This window comes from Phyllostomus hastatus, unplaced genomic scaffold, assembly GCF_019186645.2.
Source record: "Phyllostomus hastatus isolate PE091 unplaced genomic scaffold, TTU_PhHast_1.1 phas_contig_348, whole genome shotgun sequence".
NCBI classification, from domain to species: Eukaryota; Metazoa; Chordata; class Mammalia; order Chiroptera; family Phyllostomidae; genus Phyllostomus; species Phyllostomus hastatus.
The window spans coordinates 2,337,934-2,347,804 of record NW_025333860.1 but is presented as its reverse complement, the minus strand read 5'-3'; the positions used below and the strand labels follow the sequence as shown (position 1 = coordinate 2,347,804).

At 37.8% G+C, this 9,871-nt stretch overlaps 1 pseudogene; it reads left to right on the top strand.

Moving 5' to 3' along the window:
• Positions 1-4,826: 4,826 nt before the first annotated feature.
• On the top strand, positions 4,827-9,167 carry LOC123820423 (annotated as a pseudogene).
• The last annotated feature ends 704 nt before the right edge of the window (positions 9,168-9,871 follow it).

Sequence of the window (9,871 nt, the reverse complement as noted above, 5' to 3'; positions counted from 1 at the left end):
AAGCGGAAAAGCCCTGGCTGGTGAGGGTCAGTTGGTTGAGCATTGTCCTGTAAACAGAAAGGGCACTGTTTCAGTTCCTGGTCAAGACATATGCCTGGGTTGCAGGTGCAGTCCCCTGTTGCAACAGGCATGTGCAAGAGGCAACTGATCAATGTTCTTCTCTCATCTTTATGTTTCTTTCCCTCTCTTCCTTCCTCCCTTCTCCTCTCTCTAGAATCAATAAAAAAAAAGAAAAAAGTTTTAAAGTAGAAAAACTAAGATCATCGATGATATCCATTGTCAGATAGAGTTAAAGTAATAAACAAAAGTCAAACTTTAATTTACTTACATTTTTCATGACAGTATTCTAAAATAAATGCTTTAAGACTATATGCAGATCCTTCTCGGGCATAATAAGCAAAAAATTAAAAAGTGGTTACCTATTGGGGTGTGGTATCATTGGATATATATGAGTAGGTGGGTATAAGAACATAAGGTGCACTTCTTTATATATTGGTTTGATTTTTGACCCATGTGACAGTATTAACTATTTAAAAATTTAAAAAGTAACTTAGAATCTCATAGATGGAACAAAACTGTGTGTCAGTACAAAAGCAAACACAATTGAAAGTGAAAATTTCCCATGATTAAATTGGGACTAGGAATGACATAGTGATATCTGTTGCTAATATAAGTTGGTAATGAAGCAGTGGTGTTACATTTCAAAAGGGCTTCATCAAATTACCTCAAATTGACCATGTCAAAACAGCTATAACCAAAGGTTCTACCTGGTAGTTTATGTTCTGTGCCCCAAACACACACTGAGCTGCTTATCCCTCTCCATTGTTCTCAAGAGAGACACTGAGTCAGGGTATGTGTCATTATGTCTCCTCCTTTCTTCACACACACACAAAATCACAGACTAGCACAAACACACACAAACATGTTTCCAAGTGAAGTCTTAAAAAATATTAACCTGTGAAATAAACACTAGAGAGGGTCACAAGGAAATCAGATCTAGAAATAGCTAAACCCTGAATCTAAGACTTCTTAACATATACATTTAATGTAATTTCTATCAAAGTTACAGGAAGATAATGTGTAAATATAAACAAGATTATTCTAAAGCTTATATGAAAAAGCAAAAAAAAATTTGAATATAAAGAAAAGGGAGAAATCATTCTATTTTATTTTAATGTATTATATAGCTACAGTAATCAAGACTGCATGGTATTCATGGAGAAAGACACACAGCTCAATGAAATAGAATGGAAAACTCAGAAATAAGCCCACGTAAGTATGCCCCATGTATTTTTCCACAGAGGTGGAAAAGTACTTTAGTGGAGGAAAGATAACCTATTCAAAAAGCAGTACCAGAGCAACTGAATATCCATAGGCCAAAAAGATGAACCTCAACCTAAACTTTACACCTTAAACAAAAATTAGCTCAAATGTATTACAAACATAAATAGAAATGTAAAAATAACAACTTTTAGGGAAAAATAGGAGTCATACTACAAGATTTTAATGCTCCATTGCATTAATGGAGAGATCTTTCAGACAGAAAACTAACAAGGAAACAGTGACTAAAATGACATACTAGACCAGATGGATTTAATTGATATTTTCAGAGCATTTCACCTCAAAACAGCAGAATATACATTCAAGTGCACATGAAAAATTTTCCAGGACAGACCATATGTTAGGCCACAAGACAACTCTCAACAAATTAAGAAGATTGAAATCATATCAAACATCCTCTCTGACCACAATGGTATGAAACTAAAAGTCAATACAAGAAAAAAAACCTGAGAAACACACAAACACATGGAGGATAAATAACATGTTACTAAACAATAAATGGGTTAATGATGACATCAAAAAAGAAATCCAAAGATACCTTGAGGCATATGAAAATGAGAACACAACAACCCCAAATCTGTGGAAACAATGAAAGCAGTCCTAACATGGAAATTCATGGCAGTACAGGCTACCTCAAGAAACAACAACAACAAAAAAAACTCAAATAAACAATCTAACTTTATACCTAAAGGAACTAGAAAAAAACAACAAACAAAACCCAAAGTGAGTAGAAGGAAGAAAATAATAAAAAACAGAGCAAAAATAAATAAAATAGACTTTAAAAAATACAAAAGATAAATAAAACTAAGAGCTGGTTCTGTGAAAAGATAAACAAGATTGGTAAAACTTTAACCAAATGCATCAAAAAAAATAAAAATAAAAGGAGAGGACCCAAATGAACAAAATCAGAAATGAAACAGAAAAAGTAACATCTGACACCACAGAAATACAAAAGATAATAAGAAAATACTACAAATATATGCCAACAAATTAGACAATCTGAAAGAAAAGGATAAATTCCTAGTCATAACAATCAGACAAAAAGAAGAAATGAAAGGAATTCAAATCAAAAAGGAAGAAATAAAACTGTCATTATTTGCAGATGACATGGAACTGTATAGAGAAAACACTAAAGATTCCATTAAAAAACTAAAAGAACTGATAAATGAATTCAGTAAAGTAGCATTTTTATATACCAATAATGAACTATCAGAAAAGGAAACTAGGAAAACAATCCCATTTACAATTGCATCAAGGAAAATAAATAAAATACCTAAGAATAAATCGAAACCTGTCCTCAGAAAATTATAAGGCATTGAAGGAAGAAATTGAAGAAGATACAAGTAAATGGGAGCACATATCTGCTCATGGATAGAAAGAATTGACATCATTAAAATGTCCATAATACCCAACGCAATCTATAGATTCAATGCAATTCCAATAAAATACCAATGGTGTTTCTCAAAGAACTGTAACAATAATAAAAAAATCGATATGGAAACACAAAAGACCTCAAACAACCACAGCAATCTTGGGGAAAAAAGAACAAAGTTGGAGGTATCACATTATACCTCCATATAATATCAAACTATACTATGAGGCCATGGTAATCAAAACAGCATGGCACTGGCTTACAGATGCACAAATCTATAAAATGGAATAGAGAACCCAGAAATAAACCCACACCTATATGGTCAATTAACATTTGACAAAGGAAGCAAGAAAATATAATTGGGTAAACAGAGTCTATTCAATAAATAGTGTTAGAGAAAATGTACAGATACATGCAAAAAAAAATAAAGCTAGATCACTTTCTTAAATGTAAGATTAAAAACCATAAAACTCCTAGAAGAAAACATAGGCTGTAAAATCTCAGACATTTCTCTTAGCAATTTTTTTTGACATATCTCCTCAGGTAAGGGAAACAAAAGAACAAATAAATGGGACCATATCAAACTAAAATGCTTTTGCACAGCAAAAGAAACCGTCAACAAAACCATCAACAGTAGGTTGAGAGACAACCTATTGAGTGGGAGAACATTTTGGCCAATGATACATACAATAAGGGGTTAATATTCAAAATTTATAAAGAACTCATACTACTGAACATCAAAAAAATCCAATTAAAAAATGGGTAAAGAACCTGAATAGACACTTTTCAAAAGAGGACATACAGATGGCCAATTGACATATGAAAAGATGCTCAGTATCACTTATCAAAGAAATGAAAAGTAAAACCACAATGAGATATCACCTTCACCTGTTAGAATGGCTATGATCAATAAATCAATGAACAAGTGTTGGCGAGGGTGTGGAGAAAAAGGAACCCTTGTACACAATTAGTGGCAATGCTGACTGGTGCAGGCACTATGGAAACAGTATGGAGGTTCCTCAAAAAATTAAACTGGAACTGCCTTCTGACCCAGCAATTCCCTTCTGCATATGTATCCAAAGAAACCCAAAACACTAACTCAAAAGTATATGCACCCCTATGTGCACTGCAGTGTTACTTACAATACTTAAGAAATGGAAGTAGCCCAGGTGTCCATCAATAGATGTGTGAGTAAAAATTAGTGGTACATATACACAATGAAATATTACTCAGCCATAAAAAAGAATGAAATCTTAGCAGTTGCAACAGCATGGATGGAACAGGAGGCTATTATGCTAAGTAAAACAGGTGAGAGAGAAAGACAAATACCATATGATTTCACTTATATGTGGAATCTAAAAGACAAAATAAACAAACAAAATAGAAACAGACTCAAAAACAGAGAACAGGCTGATGGCTGCCAGAGAGGAATGGGATCAGGGGCTATGTTAAAACAGTGAAAGGATTAAGAAGTACCAATTGGTAAATACAAAATAGTCATGGGGATGTAATGTACAGCATAGAGAATGTAGCCAATAATATTGTATTAACTATGTATGGTGTGAGCTGGATACATGAAATATCGAGGGGATCACTTTGAAAAGTGTGTGATTTTTTAACTACTATGCTGTATACCTGAAACTAATACAAAATAATATTGGATGTAAACTGTAATTGAAAAATAAAACAAAATATAAGAAAAACTCTTCAGGTTCTAGGACTAGGCAGAGTCCTTAAAGCTGACATCAATAGCACAATCCATAACCAAAAAATGTATATATTGGACTTTATCAAAATTAAAATGTTTGCTCTGTGAAAGATGCTATTAAAAGGATAAAGAGACAAGATATGGATTGGGAAAACATTTGCAAATTTTGCATCTGACAAAGAAGTGGTGTCCAGAATAAATAATTCTCAAAACTTAACAATCAGAAACATCCAGTTAGGAAATGAAGGAAAGATATGAACAGACATATTACTGAAGAGAATATGCAGATGTCAAATAAGCACACAAAAATATGCTTAACTTTATTAGCCATTAGGGAATTGCAAATTAAAACTTCAAGATATCATTACACGCCTATCAGAAAGGCTAAAATAAAAAAATATGACAATGCCAACTTCTGACAAGGATGTAGAGAAACTGAACCACTCATACACAGCTGGTGAGAAAGCCAAATGCTATAGAGCTTTGGAGAAGAGTTTGACAATTTCTTTAAAAACTAAACCATGAAATGACCATATAGCCCAGAAATTCCACTTTCGGGCTTTAAGCCCAGGGAAAACATATTTATATAAAAACCTGTACAAGAATGTTTTCAAGTACTTTATTTGCAGTATCCTAAAACGAAGTACAGCCCAGATGTCCTTCAACGGGTGAATGGTTGTATAAACTCTGATATATCCATATCACAAAACACTCAATAATGAAAAATACTGTTGCAGTAGTAAATGCAACATCTTGTATGCATCTCCAGAGAATTAGGCTGAATCTAAAAAAGCAATCCCAAAATATTACATGCCAGATGATTCCATTTATAGAACATTCTTGAAATTAGATAGATGATAGATAGATAGATAGATAGATAGATAGATAGAAATGGATTAGTGATGGCCATGGGGTAAGAGTAAGATAGGGGGAAGGGGGGAAAGGAAGAGAGTGAAAAGTGTGTGATTTTTTGTGATTTGAGTGAAAAGAGTGTGGCTAAAAACAAGCAACGTGAACATCCTGTGGTGATGGAAATGTTCTGTATCCTGACAATATCAATGTCAGTGTCTTCATTGTGTTATATTACAGTTCTGCAATTGGGGGAACATGAATAAAGGGTAGAGGGGATTTCTCTGTATTATTTCTTTGCAGCTACATGTAAATTTATAAATTATCTCAAAATGATAAGTTCAGTTCAATAAATATATGTATATATACACATACAAAATATAACCAAGTTCAGTTACAGAAATAAGGACTGTAGCGGCTATGTACATTTTCTTTTCCTGTGCCTGTATGTGTGTGTGTGTGTGTGTGTGTGTGTGTGTGCACACAAGACGTTAGGGATTGTCTATAAATTCTAACTCTACTCTTTCTTTCTGTTTTGTTTCTTGGATAGGAACTCTACAACCACATTTCCACTTTTTTAGCTTCTTCCCCCTTAAACCACCAATAGGGGGCAACAAAGGGAAACTAAAAGGCTGGAGGAGAATGAAGAGACGTCCTTCTCCTCATTTGCTCCCTGTGAGCTTCCTCTGTTCCCTGTCCTTCAGAGCATCACACAATAACATCTTCACTTAACAGTAGCAAGGCCTTCGGTAGCAGCAGCTGAATCCAATTAGCATTTTTCCTACACTTGCAAATCCAATCCATAGAACAAGTGTCAGCAAATGTTTGCCGTGAAGGGCCAGATTGTAAACAGTGGACACTTCACCAGCTGCATGGCCTCACTAGTAACTATTCAGCTCTGTCATTGTAACATGACAACAGCCACAGAAAGTACAGTCATACCTCGGTACTCATCGGCTTCAGAACACGTCAAACCCTGTACTCATTACATTTTAATGAGACAAAAATGTTTCAGCACTCGGGACTCATCACACTTGCTAGAACTTGTATGAGTCATGATACCGACCCACAAGAGAAAATGCTTCATTGGTTTCAGCACTCGTCACAAGTTCCAGAATGAATCAATGACAAGTATCGAGGTACCACTGTATTTAAATGAATGAGCATGGAAAGTAGAACCTTATTTATGGGCACTGAAATTTGAATTTTATATAACTTTAATGTGTCAAAAAATATTATTATTGTCATGGGTTAAATTATGTCCCCTAAAAAGCTATGTTGTGTCCTAACTCCTATGTCTGTGATTCTGATCTTATTTAGAAATAAGGTCTCTGTAGATGTAATTCAGTGAAAATGAAATCATTTGGGTAAGCCCTAATCCAACATGGTTGATATTCCTATGAGAAAAGAAAAACATCAAGACACGTACACAGAGAGGAGAACATGAAGTAAAGTCAGAGGCAGAGATGGGAATGACACACCCACAAAGCAAGGAATGCCAAGGACTCACAGCCACCACCAGAAGCTAGAAAGAGGAAAGGAAGGATTTTTCCTAGAGACTCAAAGAGGAAGCAGGCACGAACCTGATGACATCTTAATTTTCTATTTCTAGCCTCCAGAGCTGTGAGAGAAGAAATTTCTGTTGTTTTAAGCCACACTGTTTGTGAAACTTTATTATGGTGGCCCTAGGAAATAATACAAAATAAGTATTTTGATTTTCTTTCCACCCTTAAAAGAATGTAGAAAATATTCTTGACTCACAGTCCATGGAGGAGGAGGAGGGGGAGGAGGGGGAGGAAGGGGAGGAGGAGGAAAAGAAAAGGAAGGAAGGAAGGAAGGAAGGAAGGAAGGAAGGAAGGAAGGGAGGGAGGAAGGGAGGGAGAGAGGGAGAGAGGAAAAGGAAAGAAAAGGAAAAGGAAAAGGAAAAGGAAAAGGAAAGGAAAGGAAAGGAAAGGAAAGGAAAGGAAAGGAAAGGAAAGGAAAGGAAAGGAAAGGAAAGGAAAGGAAAGGAGGAAAAAATAGGTAATGCACCAGTTTTGGCCTACAGGCCGTAGTTTGCAGACCCTGTCACAGAGCTTCCCCACTGTGAGATAGCAGCACCACCAAGTAATGCACCCTAAGGTCTAAGTCTTGGCTCCACAGTACTAACTGTTAGTAACTCCAACCTCTATTCCCTTTCTTCCACTCATAGGGGAAGGTGGATGCTTTTTGTAATTGCTACTCCCATTATATCTTACTGTTCAATTTTCCCTTCAGTTATCTAGTTAATAATTCATATCTAGATAATTATTTGTATTAAGTTCTCTCTGTTAAAATAACTGTGTGATTTCTGTCTCCTGACTGGACGCTGATTGGTGTAATTTTATTTTTTAAAATTCTTCAAGATTTTATATGAAGCGTGCTGACCTTCAAGCCCTTTTAGATGTCTTGGTAATTACTCAATTTCATTTAGGGTAATTAAGACAACTCTTTTCAGATTTGGAGTTTCTGACATAAAAATTGCATACTTTATTTGTCACAAACTTTAATTAATAACTGCTCTTGCTTAATAGACTTATTCCTCTGAGGGTCTATGAGTGCTTTAGAAGAACTAAGGAATTAATACCATGTCACACTGGAAGGAATAAAGCTCTCAGTGTCATAAGGTTTAACATGCTCCTACCCGTCCACACAGAAATTTTATCCTAGGTGTTTACCCAAAAGAAAAAAATCACACATATTCATGTAAAGATTTACACCAAGTGGTCACAGCAGCCAAAATCTGGCAACAACTAATGGGATTAACAAATTGAAATATATCCAAATAAAGAAATACTACTCACCAATAAAAGGGAATGGACTACGGGAATCGAAACCAATGCCTGGCTCAGGGCAGCAGCAGCACCGTGGACGCCAAGGGTTTCTCTGGACAGTGTCTCTCCCTCTGATCTACAGCATGGGAACATCTTTATGAACCTCTTTACAGGCCTTTTTTGGGAAAGAAGGAAAGAAAGGAAGGAAGGAAGGAAGGAAGGAAGGAAGGAAGGAAGGAAGGAAGGAAGGAAGGAAGGAAGGAAGGAAGGAAGGAAGGAAGGAAGGAAGGAAGGAAGGAAGGAAGGAAGGAAGGAAGGAAGGAAGGAAGGAAGGAAGGAAGGAAGGAAGGAAGGAAGGAAGGAAGAAAGAAAGAAAGAAAGAAAGAAAGAAAGAAAGAAAGAAAGAAAGAAAGAAAGAAAGAAAGAAAGAAAGAAAGAAAGAAAGAAAGAAAGTGAATTCTCATGGTGGGCCTGGACCCTGCGGAGAAAACCACCATGCTGTATAACCTAAAGCTGAGTGAGATCGTGACCGCCATCCCCTGCACAGGTTTCCATGTGGAAGCTGGGGGGTATAAGAACATCAGCTTCACCGTGTGGGATGTGGGTGGCCAGGACAAGATTTGGCCTCTGTGGCACCACTACTTCCATACCACACAAGGTCTCACCTTTGTGATTGAGAGCAATGACCGAGATTGCATGAACGAGGCCCAAGAGGAGCTCCTGCAGATGCTGGCTGCCAGCAGAGGAAGAGCTCAGGGATGCTGCCCTACTCGTGTTCACAAACAAGCAGGACCTCCCCCAAAGCCTGGAACGCGCAAGATCACGGACAAGCTGGGCCCGCATCCTCCGCCCTCAGGCCACCTTTGTCGCCAATGGGGACTGGTTCTATGAGGGACTGGACTGGATGTCCAATCAGCTTGGGAACCAGAAGTGCGCCGTGCTTCTCTGCCCGCTCACTCCTTCCTTTATCCCCTCTTTCCTTCAGGCGGCAGCCGTGCCTCTGTGGTGTGAGGCCCAGAAGCTGTCTCCAGGGTTGGTCCCAGGATGCTTCACCATGCGGTACATGTGCAGATGCAGCCTGCAATCGGGTTTTTATTTCAAGTAACTCGTTCTTGTTTCCAATGAGGCAGTTTCTGGCACTCCTATGCAATATTACTGTTTTTTTGTTGTTGTTGTAAAGTGAGAATCAACCCACTGTTTAGTACTGAGAAGGAATTTTAGGCACCTGGGGCCTCTAGGAGTCGCTATCACATCAACCCAGTACTCCTCTGGGGTTTAGATCTGTGTTGAGATCCATTTTGATGGTTTATTTTTAACCCAAATTCAGTGCATTTTTTAAAAATAGTTACAAATACAAGATAGGGACACACTTGAACACAGAGAAGGGAGAAATGTGCCTAGTGTAGGTTCTGCAGGAATGGCTTGTGTCCAGTTTATCCATGGTCTCCACCCACCTGGAGCGTGCAGTGGGCAGAACCAGTCACATAATATTCTGCATGGTCACTTATGGGCTTTGCATGGCTGTTTCACTGGGTCTTCCACATCCCATAGTGTTTGCTTGTACCCGTGCTTACACCATTGCCCTGGGGATGAGCTGGAGGCTGTGGCCACCACTCATGGACCCCTTGGAGAGACCCCAGCCTTCCCTTGGGTCACATAGGGCTTTGGTGGGACCACTCTGGCCAGAGTAGGAGCCCCCCATGGTCCTCTAACACGCTGACTCACTCCAGGTTGCCTGAGTCTTACCAGTAGGAGTGCGGACAGGTGACGGGTCACAGAGCCAGCTCCTCAGAGCCCCCATCCACTTGT